The sequence below is a fragment of the Corvus moneduloides genome, chromosome 2 (assembly GCF_009650955.1).
Source record: "Corvus moneduloides isolate bCorMon1 chromosome 2, bCorMon1.pri, whole genome shotgun sequence".
NCBI lineage: Eukaryota > Metazoa > Chordata > Aves > Passeriformes > Corvidae > Corvus > Corvus moneduloides.
The window spans coordinates 108,838,136-108,858,765 of record NC_045477.1 but is presented as its reverse complement, the minus strand read 5'-3'; the positions used below and the strand labels follow the sequence as shown (position 1 = coordinate 108,858,765).

Here is a 20,630-nt window from a genome sequence, read left to right as displayed (position 1 = left end):
GACTAATTAATGAAGTCCATCTGATGATGTCTCTCTGTGAAGAGCTTAGAATATATATTTCAAATTACTTTTGAAAATTTAATCATCAGAAAGTAGAATTTGCTCATTAGTTAGTAATAATATATTAAGTTCCTCTGTCTGTCCCCAAACCAAATGGATAAAGACTAATTAATTAAAGGCATGCCACAGAATATGTGTAGTCCCACTGGTGGCATAAAATGTAGCAAAGGAAGCTATAAATCCTGGATGTTAAATGTGCAGCAATGTGTTAATGGAGCACTGGAATGGATTGCCCAGAGAGGCTATGGAATCCCTCACTGGAGATGTTCAAGAACTGTCTGAACACAATCCTGTGCCATGTGCTCTGGAATGACCCTGCTTGAGCAAGGAGGTTGGACCAGGTGACCTTCCAACCTTACCCATTCCATGATTCTATAACAGCCCTTCACTAACACGGATACTTTATAAAAAATAATAGAAATATTTCAAAATGTACAGATCTAAATAAAGATTTTCCTCATCCTAGCTCCAACATGAAATTTCTCTGTGATGTTTTTCTAGAGCAGTACAGCACTCAAGCCTTTAAAACGTTTTAAAGGAATATTTCTGTTCTCGCCCTACAACCAGTTAAAGTGATTTTTTTTGGGTAATAGAAAAATCTCATTAAAAGTACAATATATTTTGCATTGCCCACAAACATCTGTGGAAATATCCTAGCTGGAATCATCACTCTAACATAGCAGTCATCATCTACCTGGCCAATGTGCAAAGTTCTTTCTGAGGAATAGGTTGTGGTATTTGGCCACTTAATAAGCCTCACAGTCACAGTGTCCTGCAGGAGGAAACAGAAGTGCTCCTCTCTCTCACCTGGAGGTGATGTCCATGTCCTTGACTTTCAATGGAGAAGGGAATCAAACCTGACCTATACAAGTGGCCATGTGCAAACAGGGCACTGCTTTCTCAGTGCCTTTCTGCTAGGAAGCACAGCCTTTGCAGCTATGAATTAAGGGCTGTCCCATCACAGAATGTGGGAGTCTCTGCTCTGCTCTGCCTCTAGAAGGCTGAAGCCTAACGATGACTCAAGTTAATGAAGGTGAATTAAAATCTATAAAGGTGCTTTATGTAATTCATTTATCATGTCATGAAAGACATTTATATATATTTGCTTAAAATTCCTCAACATAATTCCTGTGAGTAGCACAGAAAGAACATTATTTCCAATATTTCTACTTTTATATTATATATACTTATATATTTGAAAGCAACCCAATTTAATTTCACTTTACAGCAATTCACATTTGGCAGCCATTCAGGGGAGCATAACAAATTCAGATCACCATAGGAATTATATCTAAATTCTAATAGGAACCAATAACATTTATGTGAGTAGTTACAGTACATAAACCAGAAAATTAAGACAATTTTTTTCAATATGTTTTATTTGAATACTGATTTCTGTAGAATGTAAGGAGGCTACAGATACATATGCTAAGCTTATTTACTTCACAGACCAATATTGTATGTTAGTCTAAAGACAATAATTCTTAAATTTTCCTTTTTGCATTCATTCCATGTCTCATTCCTCTTTACAAAGCACAGCATACAGGTTTCTTCCTTTGCATTCTTTACATATTTCTGTCAACCATACCTCTCACTGACAGTGGAATACCTTTCCTTCCCAGCCACAGTATGGGATTTTTAATCATAACTGATTCTCATTTTCCTTCTTCTCTCCTGACACTAAACACATTTGCCTTAATTTGCATATTAAAATCAATGTCACAGTCAATTGTTAGGAGTTTACCGAACTCATAATAGCTGACATGGGTATTTTTTTGTCTCTTGGCTGCTGTGTAACATGAATGATCTTATAAACTTCCCATTTGCTCCTCATAGCATATCCCCTTCCTGCAGAGCAATTTAAGAAATTGCATTCTAAGAAAACTGTTTCCCAAAAGATTGATTTCCAGAGGAAGGCAGAATGTGCATCCCAAACGCTTCTATAGGAGTAGGTGGATGTCAGTCAAGTGATGACAGAGTTCTCTCTGACTCCCACACATTCCTGCATCTTTGCATTCCAAGGTCAAAGCCAGCTGCTTGCTGACTAATCTTCTCCCAGAGTTCAGTAATGAGTACTCATTTCTGATTCTCCATAATAATAATTTTTAACAAACAGGTTTCTCCCCCACCCCTTGACTCTGAATGTCAAAATAAATTTACTGAACCCAGCAGGAATATGATCAAGTCCAGAAGAAGTTTTTGATTCAGAGGTCTGAAAAATCTTCAGCCTCATGCTCACTTCACTATTTCTCCTTCATTAAAATTTCTTATTTTGGAAATGCATGTTGATTTTGAAACATCTCTATTTTAGCGAGTTCTGTTAGCATTATTTCCTATTTTCTTGTGAAAACTCACATCTGACATCTTTTATTCTTCATCATCAAATATTTGTCATTTTTTAATTTGCATGAACTTCCTTACATCAAAATTCCTTTCTAAAATCCTTCTAAAACCTTTTAAAATAAAAATGTTAATATTCAAAATTATGAGAGAGCCATCAATTTTGACCTCTTCTAGTGATTAGCCTTATATACTGAGGAACACACAGCTTCAATCTCACTCTCAGAACTGCCTACATAAAAATATTTTTAAGATCCACACGCATTTTCTACGAAGGTGAATTGATTTTAAATACAGGATAGAGATTATATCTGCAGGTATTAATTGGCCAGCACTTCCATCTCTTTGGAACTGCTACTTACAATTCCTACATTTTCTAAGAGACTGGTGCTTACTAACCAAGTACCTTTTCTCTCCATACCCCGTGTTCAAAATAATGACTACTCTATTTTGTGATTTTGCTGTTTAGATCTCAAATAGTGTCTCTTTTTCACTTCCTAGATGATTAACAGAGCTGGTTCCAAGTAATGCTGCCTATATCCTATCAAATCTTTTGTTGTCCCTTCTTTTGTTGATTCTCTGGGCTGGGAAATCTGTTTTCTTAAGCTGCCCTTATAACAAGACTGCTGCACACTCCTCCCTGCCTCCTTTCTGAAGTTATCACTGTTAGAGGTCCAAATACAGAAGGCATCAACATGCAATACTCCAAATGCAAAGACTTTTTCCTCATGAGACTGGGTTGCGTGCGAACAAGTTCCGCTTGCCAGGATGAGTTCTGTGGCTTGACTTGATCCCCCTGTAACTACTGCTTCCAGCAAATGAGCTTTCCTCTGCTCACTTCTGCTGTAGCACAGTCTACTCCCACTCTCTTGCCTGTCCATGAAAAATAGAAAGGGAAAAAATAAGCCCTTTTACCAAAACAAACATACAAAAAAAGAAACCCAACCAAATGAGCCACCTAACAGAAAAAATAATTATAAGATCCATGACTTTTAATAAAATTGCTTTCAAAATCACTTACCACAATCACCCCATCCTATCTAGCATGGCCTATTGTCAGATTCATACTGTTTCTGGTCTAATTTATATAGTAAATTTTATGGAGCAGAATTTTTTCTTCTTATTACATACATCTGGTATAATGAGGGTTAGTTTGTGCTTGGCATCTACAAATATCTTAAGAGATGGGGTGTAGCGGGTTGAGTTCGAAACCGGGCGGAAACACCAATTAAATGTAGTGGTTTTGATTCAAAATATCCATTATTTACTTATTTTCCTTCTGTGAGATAAGAATTAGGAGAAAAGCAAAGCAGGCACAAACCTTAAACAGTTGCAGTACAATGAAAGAGCTTTATTACTAACAGAATTAAAAGTAAAGAGAAAACAACAAAACAAAATTAAAGTAAATCCCCCCCCCCCCCTTTTCCAGCACTTCTCTCCTTTTATCCAGCTCACACAAGGGATAACAGAACATGGGATGTTAGTCAGTGTTGCAGTTCTTGAAAAGTCTTTCTCTTATGCTTAAGGAAGAAAAGGTTTTCCTTCAGTTGCACATGGTTCCCAAACTGCCAATAGCAGACCCGCCCGGAAACAAACAGTCTGCTGTGTGTAGAACATCTCTCCCATGAAGAATTTCACAGTTCTTTCATACTACAAAACATGGGCCATCACATGGGGTTATTCATCTTTTTAAGGATAAGTTATTTTGGCCTGCACACAGAGGCTTTTCTTCGCCACAAGTCTCTAACAGCCTCTCACTACTTCTATATAGCCTGGCATAGGCATTCTTCACAAACTTCATAGGCACACGAGGATACTCCATCCCCCCATGTTCTTCAAATGGATTAAAGAGACAAACAGTTTGTGGTATTACAGTTTCTTACCACGGCATGCAAGAAGGTTTCTTTTAAGCTGCGCGCCAGAATCGCGGCACCGCCCTCTTCTCTCCCGTCGCCATTTCCAGCTCCGTCCCACGTGACTCACTTCTCTTTCTCTCTGACTCTGAAGCCTCCACGTTGAAGGGTGTTCTTGTTCGGGCTTTACGGTGGGGAAAGCCTCGCTCCCTCTGTGCTGCTGGCTGCACGGTGTCCTCTTCAGTTCAGCACGAAGTGTGCTGGCTGCAGACAGGAGGCTCTGCCGGCTCCCGCTGGCTCCGCCGGCTCCGCATGGAGAGGAGAGGGACCCGCCTGTCCCCAGAAGCCGCGCTGGATGGGTTTAGCTGTGAGCAGTCCATGGCTGGTTTTAGCTGCTTGCGGCTCTGGGACAGTCCCCCCCAGCGACCCAGGGTCCGTGCCGTGGTGCTGAGAAAGGGGGAAAGGGGCAGTGGCCCCGGCCCGGCCCAGCGGGGCCGGGAGGCTCGGAGCCCCCCCACCTTCCAGCAGGCGAGCTCCGACCAAAAGGGGAAGTCCCGCCTTTCTGTGCGGTTTAAATATGTAAATTGTGAGAAGCGTAATTGGTCTTAAGGACTGTCCATCAACTCAGGGTCAACCCAACACATGGGGATAGCCTGTTCTGCTATCATGTATCTCCAAATGCTGCATGAAGTGTTTTGGTTTGGGTTTTTATTGACATAGTACAAGCTCCCAGGTAAAAGAAGAGACCTGGCTGGTTACCATAAGGCTGAGGGGAATACTCGATGCCATGTAATGGGATATCACCTTTCTTCAAGTAATCAGATAGTTTTGCCTAAGTGATGCTACTGCAAGACCTTACAGAGTGAGTGTAAGTTCTTTCAGTCCCACAAAGACTAAACTATTTATCAGCATTTTTAAAATGTCATTGATAGCAGAGATATTATATTTATACAATGCTTTTGTAAAAATAAGAACTGAATAAAAAATAGAGCTGAGATTTAAAATAACAAAGTAAAACAGCAGAGAAACTGTTTTACCTCACATGCAGCAAGGGCCACATGCTCACCAGTGGGGGTTACCTCATTTCTTCCACTGTAGCAGTGCTGACTGTTGTGCTGGGGATTTGCTGTGAGCAGGCAGGCGCATAAGGGTTTTATCAAGCAACTGTGGGATCCTGCTTGAATGCCCAGAGGACACAGATATTGAAGATTCCAAAAGGTTCTTAAATCCCAGTTTCCCCAAACTGACTGCAAGAATCGCCTCCCCTATCTCAGAGGTCACAGCTCCATCTCCCCGTGGCAGGCTGTAGAGCTTGGCTGACCAAGCAGGCTTGGTATCACTCCTGCTGGCCTCAGCATTTTGATGTGTACCTACTCTCCAGGAGTCTGGAAGGTAAGAAATTCAGGAAAACAGTTTCATACAACTTCTCTTTTAATTCTTTCTAGGTGAAGGTGTCAAGAATTTGCCTTGCAATGAAAACTTCTGCAAATAGCATGGGGGAGGGGATTAGGTTTTCCTTTTTTTTTTTTTTTTTTTAATCTTCCAGGTTATTTCCAAGGTAAATAATAAATCAATACTTCTCTTGAAACTGAAAATAGTTTTTCAGTCAGTTCTATTTTTAAATTCTTAGATGACTTTCAAAAATGTGGTTTATCTCCTTAGGGCAGTAATTTGCTTATGAAAACTACCTGAAATCAAGAGAATCCACCCAGCCAGCCACTTCTCTGACCCTGGCAAATTAATATACTAGAACACATGAAAGAAGAAAACATAGCAGAGCAATACTTTTTTTCCTCCTAGTTCTGTGCCTGCTAAACTATTTGAAGTAAAACATTTATTAATCTTTAAAAACATTGAATTTAATTACCCTGACTAATATTAGCTTGTACCAAATGTTACAGATATGTTTCCTTCATAAAGTACAAAATGTTCTTCTAATTTTAAATTTGTGTAACTAAATTCCAGTCCTCTGAGCAATTTTCTACCTAATTTCAACTGTCAATTGGCACAAAAGCAGCTTCTCTGCAGTGATCCAGTTATCTAGTTCACTTGTCTTCACCCAAACAAATGTATGAAATGCAGTAGTTCAATGTTTCTTTTTGAAAGTCCATCAGAGTAAATTGTATGGGCTTCCACAAGATCACTACAGTTTTTATTGGAAACTCCACAAATCTTCTCTTGCACTAACAATCTGGGATCTAACACGCTTTATGTTGCCACGTGATCCAGATTTGCTGGGGAAGGGCTGAAGAATACAATACTTTGATACGGTGTTGCAGGGTTGAGCTGTAGGCAACTTCAGCTCTCAGGCAAGATAACAGGTTGTAAAAGGTGAAAATTGTTCATCATTGGTCCTGCATTGCCTCCAGCAGATCTCCAGGAAGCCAGACTGGCTGCTGCTTCTGCCACTAAGGATTCAGTGGTCAATACCAGTCCTGAAGGGGTACTTTTTGCAAAGACATCATCATTTAGAAATAGCAGTCCCCATTCTGACCCTTCCTATTCCTCTGTTGGCTGTGGCAAAATGAACCCAATCTCACAGGAATTCTCTTCTTCCCTCAAGTCCCTTTTGCACACAGGTGCAAATTAGGATGGACTGCAAAGCAAAAACAGCAGCTCTTTCCTGACAGAAGGAGAACAAAATGGTTTCTACTGTTTAAGCTCTCGACCAAAAGAAAAAGCAGGCATACACACACACATACACCTATAACACTTTCACATTATTGTTGTACAAATGTAAGAAAAAGAAAATTCAAAGCCCATTCAAACCCAGAAGTTACAAAGTACAGGGGGGAAAAGGGTAAAATATAAATTGGTTTTCACACCTAAGCACAAATACGTGAATCATTAAACTTTTTTGAAGCAGAGATGTAGGCACAGTGGAAGGGATGAAGATTGTTTCTGCTTTGTACAATCTTGGCCGTATGCTATCAAGTCCAGCTGGGATTCTGAGGCTGTCCTATAGAGGGCCGACACATTTTCTCCTCAAGGAACATTAAAGTCCTTTTAATCCAGTCATGAGATACGGAATTCAAAATACTAATGAAGTCCCTGCTTCATTAAACTTATCTTTGATCCAGTCTGAGTTATGATTATTCTATAACAACAAACCACAAAACCAAAACCAAGTCAAATATTGTTGTTAGCTTATTCTCCATACTGATAAGTGATCCCTACAACTCATTACAAAGAAAATCCACATTGCCAAGAAAAGTCTAAAATTCTTTATCCAGTATCTCCTAGGCACTTACATGTTTGCTAATGTACATCCATTAGCTTCTTTTTTAATTCAAGAATAAGCTTCTTTGCCTGCATAGTGAAGCAAAGTGATTTTATAGTATCTCTATCTTCCATTTCACATTTGTTCCTTGTGAATGGATTCAACGGACCATTCTTAACTGCAGCCTAAAATTGTTCATTATGGCTCACACACACACTCAAAGTAATACTAAGCTCTGGATCGGCACTAGTAAATTCAGACATATAAACAGCTTGAAAAAGTCACCGAAAAGGGAGGAAATTCCCTTCATCAAAAATGCATGGTAATCTGCCAAGAGCTATTATAGGTACAAATGAACACAACAGAAAATAAAAATGGTTATGAATGGCAGAAAATCCCAAGATTCAAACTTACTCATGTTAAATGCAAGACAGCCACAAAGAGAGAGGGAAAGCACTCCTTAGAATGGAGAGGAAGCACTTCATGTATGAATGAGGAATCTTAGTTCAAGGAGCAATCCCTCATAACATCCGTATGCTTTCAGGATGTTTCCATGAACATACAGAAGAACAAGGTACAGAGAATGATGCAGGGAAGAGTAACACCACTCAAGGCAGAAACAGCATCTGGACAAGAAAACAGTATATAGGCCAGAAGTCTTCAACCTGGAAGAACAAAATCAAAGAAGGATGAAATAAAGGTCTACAAAATCATAATTTGGAAACTAGGAGCATCAAATAAAATGTTCAGAGATCCAAGAAAAAGGAATTAGCTTTTTGAATGATATGTGGTTTAACTTCAGAACTCATTGTGTGTGGGTATTGTCTACAGGAAAGTTTACATAAATTAAAGAAAATTTTAGACACATTTTCTGATTAAAAAAAAAAGTGCACAGAAGGTTACTAGGCATGAAAAGATACTGTCTCAAAAAATGCCTAAACCGTGGGTGTCTGGAAGTTCAGCAGACATACCCAGGGGTTTTTTTTTTCTCTATTTTTCATTGGTTGCTGTTAAAGACAGAGCACTTGGCTAGGTGGACCTCATGTCTGAATCCCTGAAATTACTTCATGCACTTCATGCTTCAAAAAACTAAATGCTTAACTTCCTGCCTGTTGTTCAGACCTTATTTTCTCAGCTCTTATTTTCTACAAGTTTTATCATTGTATAGCTGTCAAAATACTGGATTAACATCATTTCCACATTATATTGATAAAAAATGCATAGTTGGTATTGTGTTTTATGAAAAGGAGGACCTGGTTGCAGGACACAATAGCTAGCTTTTAAAATTTAAATCCACTGGGGGAGCAAGTAAGAGCCCAGGATTTCTAAAAATACACTTAGCTTTTTTGGTGGATTAGCAACTGAAGGATTTTCACATGGAGACAAACTTCAGGGACTAATTATCTAGCGTACAGGAAAGAGAGACGATGATAAGCACCAACTACAGCTAAGATAAGGGACAGGCAGCCAAGAGTCAGAAATGCTACACCATTACCACAGCCACGGCAAGGATTTTGGGGGCCATAAGCACATTGCCCCAGCACACAGCAAGAAACTGCATCCAAAAAAGGGCTTCACATCCCTCGCTCAATGAGCAAGGCCAGTCAGATACATGGCAATGTCACAGAAAAACACTGCATAACAGCAAGCCAACTGCATGGGTATGATAACATGTAATTTGTGTGGTTTTGCAACACCCTGAGCAGCTCACTATTCAAGCAGTAGGTGACCAAAGATGGGCTTGGAGGAAAAAATGTGATGGTACATATGGTTTTCATGTAGGAAAATGTCATACATCAGTCATACTTCATAAGACACTGGCAATGCTTTCACTGGCTGCTACTGAGGGTCCTTTCAAACTGGAGGATGAAGCCCCTGCCTAAAATGTAGTTTTGTAGAGCCACATCCTTACGCACAAAAGCACAGTGTTTCATCAGTACAATGTCTCTGGCAAGATACTGCCAAGAGACTGATGGAAAGTTTGATTGCAGCCTGATCAAATAACCAAGGGGGAAAATAATGTCAAATAAAACTTCTGAGCCTACACAGAGACCTGTTAGCTCATGACAGTCCAGTTCTCTTCTGGAAGCATTAGAGGGGGGGAAAAAGGATAAAAACTTAAACTAACTAGAAGAATCTTAAATAACAGGGCAGAATTAGAGAAAAGCACTCTGAAATCTAGCACTTACTAAAGTTAAAAGACTGAATAATAACAGCATAAATATGGAAAAATATTTAAAATTAAGAGCAAATTGGGCATTAAAAATATTCAATACAAGAGAAGAATGAAGATGATCCATCACTCTTTCCTGACCCAAAAGACAGCACAAAATTATTCTATCTTAAAATATTTAGATTCTCACTGTTACATCTTTGCTCTTTTTTGACATTTACATGGAAATATAAGTATATTTCAGTATGAAATGGTTAAATGACCACACTAACTTGCTTCCCATTAGCATTTTTCACTGTTGCCATCAATCAGTTGCAGATGGTCCATTACCAGCTTCTGAGATGAAATGTAGTGTCTCAGTACTGCCAGGCACACACCATGCTATGGGATACTAATTAGACCTTAAAATGTACATTAGAAATGCCCAGCTTAATTTTCAGAGGAAACTATCAGTGTCTAATGCATGAAAGGACCCAGTCAGTAACTTCAGAGTTACATTTAGATGTAAGCATTTTCTGCCTCTACAGGAAGTTCCCTTTTATTTTGATAATTTTGCTAAGAGCCTTTTGCAAACTGCCTGAACCTTGCTGAGCTTTTACTTCCCATTAGCTGCCACAAGCTAGCCAAAATCTTTTTTCCCTCTGGTGAAAATGAGGTTGGAGAGTCACATTCACATTTTTCATCAAGGCCCTGAAGGTAAGCAAACGTGCCGTAAGGGGACCCTGGGTTTCATCTCATGGCTTTTCCCAAACCTCCAGCATTCTTAGGCTGCCACCAGGCTGTGGAACCAGAGTAAGCCTTGCCTGACCTCCCTCGTGCCCTTCCTCATGTGTCAAATGGATGCTCCTGGCGCTGTGCTCAGGGACCCCTGGGGTGTGTGCATGCACAGCCACACACATCTCACACAGGCAGTGTAAGAGCCAACATCAACACACACCCAGCTTGCAATAAATACGTGGACAGTGTGTGGAACGGCCTTTGCAGACAGCAGGATAAGCTGAACACAACTGACAACCGGTTTATTCAACTATTACATTAACTGAATTTAAATTGGCCTACATTGTGATATGGATAACCTCAGAGAGAGTGAGCCAAAAAACATTCATGACACCTTGTTTTTAACCAACCCACCTGACCTCTCTCCCACTTTCTGTAAAAATTTCTTTTGTCCTCTAGTTTAGGCTTCAAAATATGGGCTTCATCACAACTTGTTTCTTATTTTGCAAACAAAACACTGGAAACTGAAAGAAAAACCCAAGAAAGCTTTTAAAGAATTCAGAAGCATTCTGTAGTGCTGTCTTTATTCTTCGAGTGCCTACACTGAACAAAAATAATGTGCTTTAAATTACTGCATGAATGAAAGAAGTGTCTCCACTTACAAAAATAAATAGCAGCTGCAATACTCTTGGCTTTTAAGGTTGGGGAAATCAGAAGCTTTGGATTTCTAAAGAAATCAACTTCTCTGTTCCTTATTGGGCGCAATCATTCAAATTTATGCCCTCAGTACAGGGCCAATTTACAATGAGAGCTCACTGTAATTTATTACTACCATATGCCAAGCTGTTGAGTTGGGATACAATGTCCCAAACAAAGAGAAGTTGGTTATAGTATGACCATGCTCCTTTTCTCATAGGAATGTCCCATGACATGTAAGATGGCAGCAGGCCTTGTAAAACTACTGAATTAGTTTTGTCACCAAGAGACAATTCTTTGGAAGAGGAATTGATGGCAGTCAGTTGAAGTGGCCATGAAGGTGCTTTGCATCATTGGGCTGGTCATTGTAGAGGGAGTATTAAGGAAACCCAGCCCCCAAAGACTAACAGGGTTTTTAATTGCTGCAGGCCATCAGCCTGCTCTGGGATAACAGTGACCCTGTCCTGGCCAGGTGTGACTTCACCAGATGAGCTGAGAGGGCTCTGGCCCCCTCCCTTACAGCACTGTTTAGGGAGCAGGATACAAAGGGTGTCATTGCCCATAGCTGCCACTCTTCCTCCCCACTGCAGCTGGCCTTGTCCTGTACATCCAGCTGCTGCCATTAACACAATTTCAATTATTGCTACCAGTTGCTATTTAAGTCTAAAATCCAAGGGTGAAGTCTAGTGCAGGCAAGAATTGGCAAACTTACAACCTACTGTAAGCAAATAATGAATCCCTGAACCAATTTTTCTACTTTGTGGGATGCGGGGGGGGGGGGTGGGGCTGGTTGAGTTGTTTAACATACCAAAGTATCTATGTTCCCATTTCTTCCATAGGAAAGAATTTGAATAGCATGCCATGGAATAGGCAGGGAACTTGAGGTATGTCATGCAAGTTTATGCAGAGCTGACTTAAAAGAATAGAAGCAGATTTTCTATATATATGCATGCCAATTACACCATACGATTCCATTTTTATTTCCTCTTCTGTGTCACTCTCCCTTCAGTTTCCTGCTTATCATTTCACACAAGCACATATGGGGGACCACACCTTTCACTTGCACAAACCAAATAAAACAAAACAGCTATTTTTAAGATCCATCAGCAGCTATTCATTCAAAAGCTTTTCAGAGAACTCATCTGGGGTTGCTAGGTGACAAACTATGTATTCACCTATCTCCTTATTAGCAAAAGAATTTAGCAAGAAGATTAAAAGGTGTAACTGATTTAAGCACTGTCCACACAAACTGTGTCAAGCCTGCAAGAACTCAGGCTGTTGACCTGCTCATACTTCTGTGAAACTTTATCCTCTTCAGCTGCAGGGAAGTACAAGTGTCAATTAGACAGAAGCTCCATCACACTCCTGAAAATGTTTTTTTCATTATCCTGATTTGGAGTCTAAATATTTGGCTGTAAGTGACACTGCTTAAATGAGACATGTCAGTTTGTAACTTGCAGTTGCAATGCTTTTTCTTTTTTTTCTTTTGTCAAATTGATTGTTGTTGCCAATACCCTGATCATGAAAACATGAATGAATGTGAATGACTTTAAGACTGGCAACTTGCAGGAAGGCAGCAGCACTGTTTGTCATAGATCTCTATGTAAAACAGTCCTGTCATTGCTAGAGATACCTCTTAAAAGAGTGCACTGCTATACAACAGATCTTATTGGACATTCATCCACCTTAAACTTTGTGATAAGTGTCCAGCACATTCCACAGCCTCATGGTATCCACACAGCTTGGTGTTTAATGTCCTAAAATATCTTGATAGCTAGCAAATGGTCACAGATGTTTTACTAGGCTTTTGTGAGGTTTACTTCCAAGGCTGCAAGGTGCTACTACAAAAACACAGATGGTCTGAGGATGGCTAACTTAATAAGTAAAAAGGACAGGTGAGATAACGAGCACAGGGAAATGGAATTGTACAGTAGAACAGTCATCATTCATCCTAAACTCCCATTGCACTCAGTGCAGAGTGAAATCACACAGTGAACTCCTCAGCATTGAGTCTGTCACCTGAGCCTGTCACCTTTCCTTTTTCACAGTGAAATGTGCACCAAGGTGTTGTACAAGGTGCAGTGCTGCATTCATGCACCTTTCTTCTAGGTCTGTGTGGTGCTAAATCCTTACTGAAAAACCAAAGACCATGATGTGCAGTACATGGCTCTGTGTGCAGACAAACTGGGTACATTCATCACAGATATTTGTTGCTGGAATAAAAAGAGCTTGAGAAATGACAAGCCACATACTGCCCAAGCCATTGCTTTCCATGTAAGGGCCCTACAAAATTCACAGAAATTCAAGGACAGATTTGGTGTGTTTGTTCCAAATGATTGCAGGTCAGATGCTGTAGGTGCACCAGGCAGGAGGGGAGAAAGGGACAACAGCTGGTTTTGGTCTCTCTGGACTGCAAGTAATGGTTGCCTCAACTTTTGGTGTTAACTGGCATCTTAGGGGCAGTGGGAGGGGAAGGGATGTTGGCCTCCATCCCATTCACTAAGGAGGCATCACTGTATGAACACTGGCTTGTAATTAAGTGTGTGCTTCCATGCACCCGAGGGGTACATTTAGAAGCATTCTTCAAGTGTGGGTAGTGGAAAGTGACTCATCAGAAACAACATAAAAAATTAAAATCTGAATACTGGTCACCCTTTTCTCTCACCTCACTGCCTTCCTAAAAGTAGGTTTTTAAAACCTTGTATATATAGTTATTCTAAGGATCATGCTTAGTCCTTCCACCCACTCCATGTAGATATACTTGAGCTCTTTTACAAGCTCTTGTTTAATAAATATATGCATAAAATTATTCACCCTCTTCCCTGCTCTGTTCCTCTTATCTGCAGATTTCCATGACAGCACTCCTTCATTTCTTTGTTAAAGTCACGTCATCCAGAATTCCAAATCATTGGTTGTTTGAGTCTTCTAAAATTAAACTGTGTTAAGTTAGGTTTGTCTTGGTTTGATTTGGTTTGCTTTTGTTTTCAGAAACCTCCCAGATTCCATGTCTCCTAATAGAGAATATTACTGGTCTCAGTCCACAGCCTGGCTGAATCAGAAAACTCAGCACAGAAAACCAAGCAAGCAAGATGTCAAAATTCTCAGCCTGACAGAAAAACAGCAGCACCAACCACTGATTTTCAGGTGCCACATCTTCCTGCTCACTGGCGTATTCTGATTAAAGTCTTTAAAGTATAAACCCAGAATGACTTCATTGACTCTGGCAGAATAACGTCAAATTTACACAGCTGAAATCAAGATGTCAGTCCAACTCTCATTTTGTAGAAGATAGCTTGATCTAGAGTTTTCCCTAGATAAAAGTAGAATTTATGAGCACAAAACTAAAAACCAAACATGAATAACCCTGGGAAGTAAAGCATTTTGGAGACTGTATCCGCTCTTGTTCGGTTCTATTACACAGCATAAGGGATGAATTTGTCCCTTTTTGTTGGCTGCAGTAACTCCTGGTGTTATTTTACATTGCTATATTTCTTTTTTTGTTTTCGTTCATGCCAACAAGACCATGAGTAGGCATCATATAAGATAAATCTCACTAATTTTAAAAAAGAAAAGCTAGTGAACAGGAGGTGATAAATGCTGTGCTGCCTACTCAGGTTCTGTCACATAAGATGTCACTTCTTTATTTTAATTATATTTTCTGCCAACTCACAAAAGCCAGCGATTTCTACTGCATGTGATCCTACCTTTTGCTATGGAATGGTTCTGCACAGCCAATTGCAAAAAACATCTACTTGTTTGTGTCCCAGTTTTTTTCCATATTCATTTTATGGCTGCTTCCTGATGTTCTATAGAAACTGTCTCTTCAGGAAATGTTAAAATATAAATAACAGCTTGTTCATTGCAAAATGACTCAGACTGCACACAGAATTAATTCTTTTTTCAAGCATTAGTAAAATACATAGGGAGCATGAAAGATCATCTGCATTTTAGATAAAGTTTTGCTACTGCACGCTCACAGCTAGCTAGTTTTGATTAAAAATTCTACTTGATTAAAAAATTGAAAGCTAAAGAGCTGTGGTATCTAGAATGTACTAACAGTAAATCCTTATCTGTTTGCATGGCAGGTAAGAATTCTTGTCGTCCTAGAAGGTGAATTAAATTCTGCTTCAAGCAACACCAGCTGTTTGATCGACTGCTGACATCAGCAGATGCTTTGAGCAGAAGGGCCACCTCTCACTGACCTGGGCCAAGCAATGCCTGCAGCTGAAACAGCAGCATGTGTACATGGACCACGGACACAGGGATGAAATCCCACATTTCACCAAAATAAAATTCACTTTGCAAATGGGAATATTTAAAAACAAAAATAAAAACAAAAATAAAAACCCACTTGTTAAACTAGATGAAACGAAAAACTGAGGAGCGTGAACCAAGACTCAAGTGTAAGGATTAAGTCCTGGAGGAGTTGTTAACAAAAGGTTCACACCAGATTTAGTGCTCCTGTGAGTGAAGGAGGCGGAACAGTGGCTTTGACTAATTTTATTTGAAGTAACACATCTCAAGGATTATTTTCAGTAACAGAGTGAGAAGAAATGAAATAAATTGTTTATTATTATTAATAACATTATTATTATTCTAAACTGGAAATCAAAAGCAGGAATGAGAGAATGGATTTTAGGACAGAACCTAATCTAACCAAGAGTAGAAAAAGAAAGAATAGCACAGGAAGGTCAGATAGCTTAATCACACACTTGGGGTGCCATCAGATAGCTGAATTATGCTGCAGACAACTTCAGATCCAAGCTGGGGTAGTTCAGCTAAATCAAAACAGGTCAGATCATAGCCTAAATGCAAAACTACGTTTCTGAAGTAATCAGTGTTGTGATTTTTGTACTGTAGCTGTCCAGCCAGATTGGTAGTATTTTGGGTCGTATACCAACCTTGAACAAAGGAAGAACATAACTGCCTTTTCATTTGACCATTTATATTTCATTAATCACAGTATCCTTATTATGCAGAAAATTAGATTGAATTAGAGATTGAACATAAAATTCAATTACATGTCAAGTAAAAGTGTAGATTTCCTAATAGTTTATCCTTGTCAAATGAAACAACCAGCAATTCAATGATTTCTTCTTTGTGATGGCCCTTCTAGGGACTCTTCACTCAAGGATAAATGAAGTTCTCCACCCTTTAAGTGCCTGGAGCACTTCTCTGTAGAAATGCTGATCAATTCAAACTCCAGCTCTGCATCACAAGGAAGCTTAGGGTCTTCATAACCTGACTTGGTTTCCTGGATCCATTTCTACTGCTAGATCCAGCAGAGCACTACTTGTACACTTGCACAGACAAGTATAACTTAGGCAAAAATTGCTAAGAAACCTCAGCATTTTTGGTTTTTGACACGTCAAGCCTCTGTATGGCAGGGCGGGGGCGGGGGGGGGGGGGGGGGGGGAGCATCTGCTTTACCTGACAATAAAGCCAGTTCTTTCTCCTTCCTTTAGGGAAAAAAATGTAATGGAATACCACTTACCTCACAGGATTCTTTAATTAATGTTTGATTAAATTTAGGACAGACATTTTTATGTCCTTCTTTACATTTTCACATTTTGAATTCATCAATATATCACCCCTGTTATCTATGTGAAATCCATATTTGTTTACAGTATAGCCTTAGGCAATATTTTTCACAAATCATTTGAATTTCCCTGAAGAAAACTTCCTTTCATTATGGATTTATGCGAAGTTTTTTATAAGTATAAATAAATATTCCTGGCCTGTAAGTTCTCCGTTTGTGTGAGACAAACATTAGGTCTATGCATAACTGTGAGCTGTTTTGAAGATATACCTCCTCACCAGAGGGGATCCGGTTTCTTTGTCCCCCAAGAGTCTTGCATTTGGGAGCATACAGAGCCCTTATTTTCCCCATCTCTATTTGGATTTGTAGCCCTCTTTGGCTCATTGTGTGGCAAGCAGGGCCTTGCTGGGGGAATTTTCCTGACTTTACACTCAGGAGTCTTGGGCTCGCAGTTCTCCTCTACAGTGAACACGATGGTGATGGGTTAACAGTTAGAGATTATGATCTTGAAGGTCTTTTCCCACCCTAATGGATTCTATGATTCTATTATTCTTCACTATAAATGGCCTTCATGCAGTTCACAGTGCCACAATAATTCTGCATTCCCTGTGTATCACAGGGAATACTCTGTATGCACATCTTATCCAACACACAACCCCCCACTCCTTCTGGTTCTCTGTAGGGGTTCCTCCTGAAGCAATACCATGGATGACAGGTTTGCTATCAGAGAGCTTTGAGTACCCTTCATCACTTTAAGAGGTTTATACACACTTTAACTGTACATAACTCTCATCTGCAGTAAGTGCTCATTGCATGAATATGTCAGCATTGCCTGCAATGTGAATATAATATTTATTTTGAGATCTGTAGAAGCTTCAGGAAGTCACTGTGAAGTTGAATTGTATTTACTTTTATGGGCTAGGATACTAGCAAAATTCTTGGAATGATCCAAGGGTTCCACGGTGTGAGAGATAGGACTCAGTTGTGAAAGTCCCCTCTCCCTGCAGGGAAGGTCTGATGGGGCATTACTGGCTCAACTGCGCTGATGTGAGAGGCAGCTGAGGAGGTGCCATAAACCATCGGGGACCCCTGAAGCACCCCCAGACCCATTCCTGAAGCCTGCCATCAGAGGACTGCACGTGATCCAAAGGTGTTGCAGCAGATCCCAGGTCTGTTGCAAGAGACAGCGTAAAACTTCCCCCACACACAGGGGAAGTATCTGGGTGTTCCCACCCAGCCTGAGTGTATTTTAACCCATCAGACTGTGTTTTGGGGGCTTCTTTCCTGACCCCTGATGGATCAAGACAGATCAAGAACATCATTTCAACTAGCAGCAACAATCAAGTCTCATCACAGATCCATGGGTGGTGACTATGTATCTTTCTACTCTTATCCTTTCTTTCTCTTTCTTTTTTTTTCCTTATACATTTTCTCAAGTAATACTTCTATGATTTCATATTGATATATTACTATAGATAATAATAACCAAAATGGCTACATTTTCCATTGCAACCAAATTGTTCTAAAATAAACCCAACACAAATATATATATTTACAAGCACCAATCATTAGGTGTTGTTTCACTCTAATCTGCCCCAAAGGATCCATTGCCAAGAACCTGGGTTACTCTCACCTTTGTGGGGGCAGGTCATAACACACAGTATGTCAGAAAATCTTCATGAAGTACAGATCTCCTGTTTGCTACCACTTATTTAGTAAGTGACCCTGCAATGGCTCACTCCCCTCAAAAGCATTTGTAGGGTATAAAACCCTGTTACAGTGGGGATTCTGTAACACGATGTATCAAACAAGGAGGGCCGTGGAAAAGAAATATACATGGACGGATTCTTGCTAGATGTTTCAGAGATGTTTATTTCTCCAGCCGCATGGCCAGAGCTCTGCTGAGGAACTGTTCCAGTCACGGGACCAAGGGTCCTTCTGCCCGCGCAGGGAACACAAACCAACCCATGGGAACGAGGCTGAGCAGGGGCAGGGAAGCCCCGTGTCTGTGCCCTCCGGGCCCCTCTCCCAGGGCTACACGGCAGGGGGGAAGGGACCCAACAAAACTCAGCTCTTTATATTTTCTAGAAGTCTTCATGGGGGCAAATACTTTTATACAGAAGTATTAATTTCTTTTCATCTTCAAGAGTCTGACTCTAGGAAACAGCTTTTCTTCAAGTCAGATCCTGGTTGCATTGCTGTTCTCAGGAGCCCAGTAGCCCAGGCACTTTCTACGTTATTGAATGCACAAGAATTACAGCCCAGTAGGCTACAGGACACCAAAATGTCTCCTTTTACCTTAGTATCTCAAGCCATTTAGCAAATGAATAATAAGCAGCTCAGTCATCTCACCAGGGACCTCTGGGTACAAGGGGGCAAAGGAGAGCAGACAGCTAGGTGGTTAGTTAGGGGGTATTGCTGCTGTCTAAAGATAAGCCTGTTCTACTCATTAATTGAAGCCTTGAGCTCCTTGTCTCCATGCATGGCATCATACACAGGATTTGAACAGTTCCACTACTGAGATGATGTTACTTTCTCTCTTTTTTTTCTAAGTTTGCAATCAAACAAAATGACCGCAAACATAGAATATGTTCAAAGGAGACGTTGGTCAGAAAAGGGGAAAATATTCACAATTCAAATCCTGGAACAGCCATACCCTTCCTCTCCAATGACAAAACTACCAAACTTAAAAAAGCCAAAGGAAAGGTCTGAGCCAGCACCCAAAACAAAAAGACATTGCAGCCAGGTATGTAACTACATGCATCCTATAACCAGATCTTGTCCCAAGCAGAGCTGTGATGAGACTGATGACTCATGACTCACTTTTTGCGAAACCCATCTGGCACAGACAAAGCCTAGCAGGTATAGAGCATTTTATTGTCAACATGAGAACTTCATTTCGGGCTCAGCAGCAGTCAGGAGGACCACTATAAACTATAAAATGTGCACCTTGATAAATGAGACTTGTAGCTGGTGTATTATCCTAGCTTATTCTCATCAACAGTTCTACATGTTAATGAGGACTCTAATTGGGCAAGTGAAAAAAATTCTCACATCAAATATTCCCCTGCCTTTGTATAGCAAGACTGTTGTCCCTCAGCAGTGCTACCTGCCTGTCGTGTTTGTCTGAACTAAAATTAGAGGAGCAAATGGAAGCAGGGTTCTGCTGAACTGTTACATCTTCAGGGCAGAATAGAAGAGACAGTAAAGTGCCTAGCACAAGAACTGCTCAGAAGCCAGTACTGCCATATGGTGGAAAATTATGTTGGGTTTTTTTGGGGTTGTTTTGTTTTGTTGGGGATTTTTTGCATTCTGAATAAGAAAAATTAAATCAAAGCGTTAACATTGCACTAGAAAGATACAAATTTGTAATCAGCCCATTTAATTTGAAGGAAATTGAACCATTTTTTCAAGATATAGAAATATTTTTGTGATTTCATTCTCTCCATTCTGTAAAATAAATGTTTTCACCACACAACTCCTTTAATGAGTTTGCAATAATATAGCAATATTGAAAGAGAACAAGAATATTGAATAAGAACATTGAATATGTTGATATCCTAATTGGTATTCATTACAGAAATGAGTCATTCTCAATGATGTGGCAATTGCTGCTTGGTTTACTTATTAACAGGTGGAACAGCAGCCAGTGGAATACAAGTTTGGAACTCATAATTCATGGCTGGCAATTTTCTATTAACTTTTCTTGCACTTGTATTGATAAAAAATACAAATATAATTCAAAAAAATGCAGCAGGTAAGGCATTTTAATTTTAGTTGAAATTTCCAAGGCAATCAACACACTTCAGTGAACACTCTGAGTCTACAAGAGTCTTTTTCTTTTCAACAGAAATTATGTACAATTTATTACATGTTGTATCTTAGATAATGTTAAATTTCATGCTTAAAGTGTAAGGAATAATGGATTTACTCAAATCCCACAGAATTTCTCTAGAATTTAGTGTTATAAAACAAACTTCTCTGCCTGTACCAGGATATCTCAAAAAGACACTGCCTGCAAATGAGTCAAAT

The 20,630-nt window shown here is 39.8% G+C and overlaps 1 long non-coding RNA gene across 5 annotated transcripts in view; it reads left to right on the top strand.

The window, feature by feature from the left end:
- The window catches only part of LOC116440241, a 70,679-nt gene extending 54,234 nt beyond the window's left edge, over nt 1–16,445 (top strand). The window contains exons 6-9 of one of the 5 annotated variants that reach the window (XR_004238463.1): nt 5,556–5,645; nt 8,018–11,943; nt 14,048–14,203; nt 15,145–16,445. This is a non-coding gene — a long non-coding RNA (uncharacterized LOC116440241). Of the gene's footprint in view, nt 1–5,527; nt 5,646–8,017; nt 11,944–14,047; nt 14,204–15,144 lie in introns of all 5 variants that reach the window. The other 4 variants (XR_004238462.1, XR_004238464.1, XR_004238461.1 and 1 more) reach the window with 4 other exon arrangements.
- Nucleotides 16,446–20,630: the final 4,185 nt, after the last annotated feature.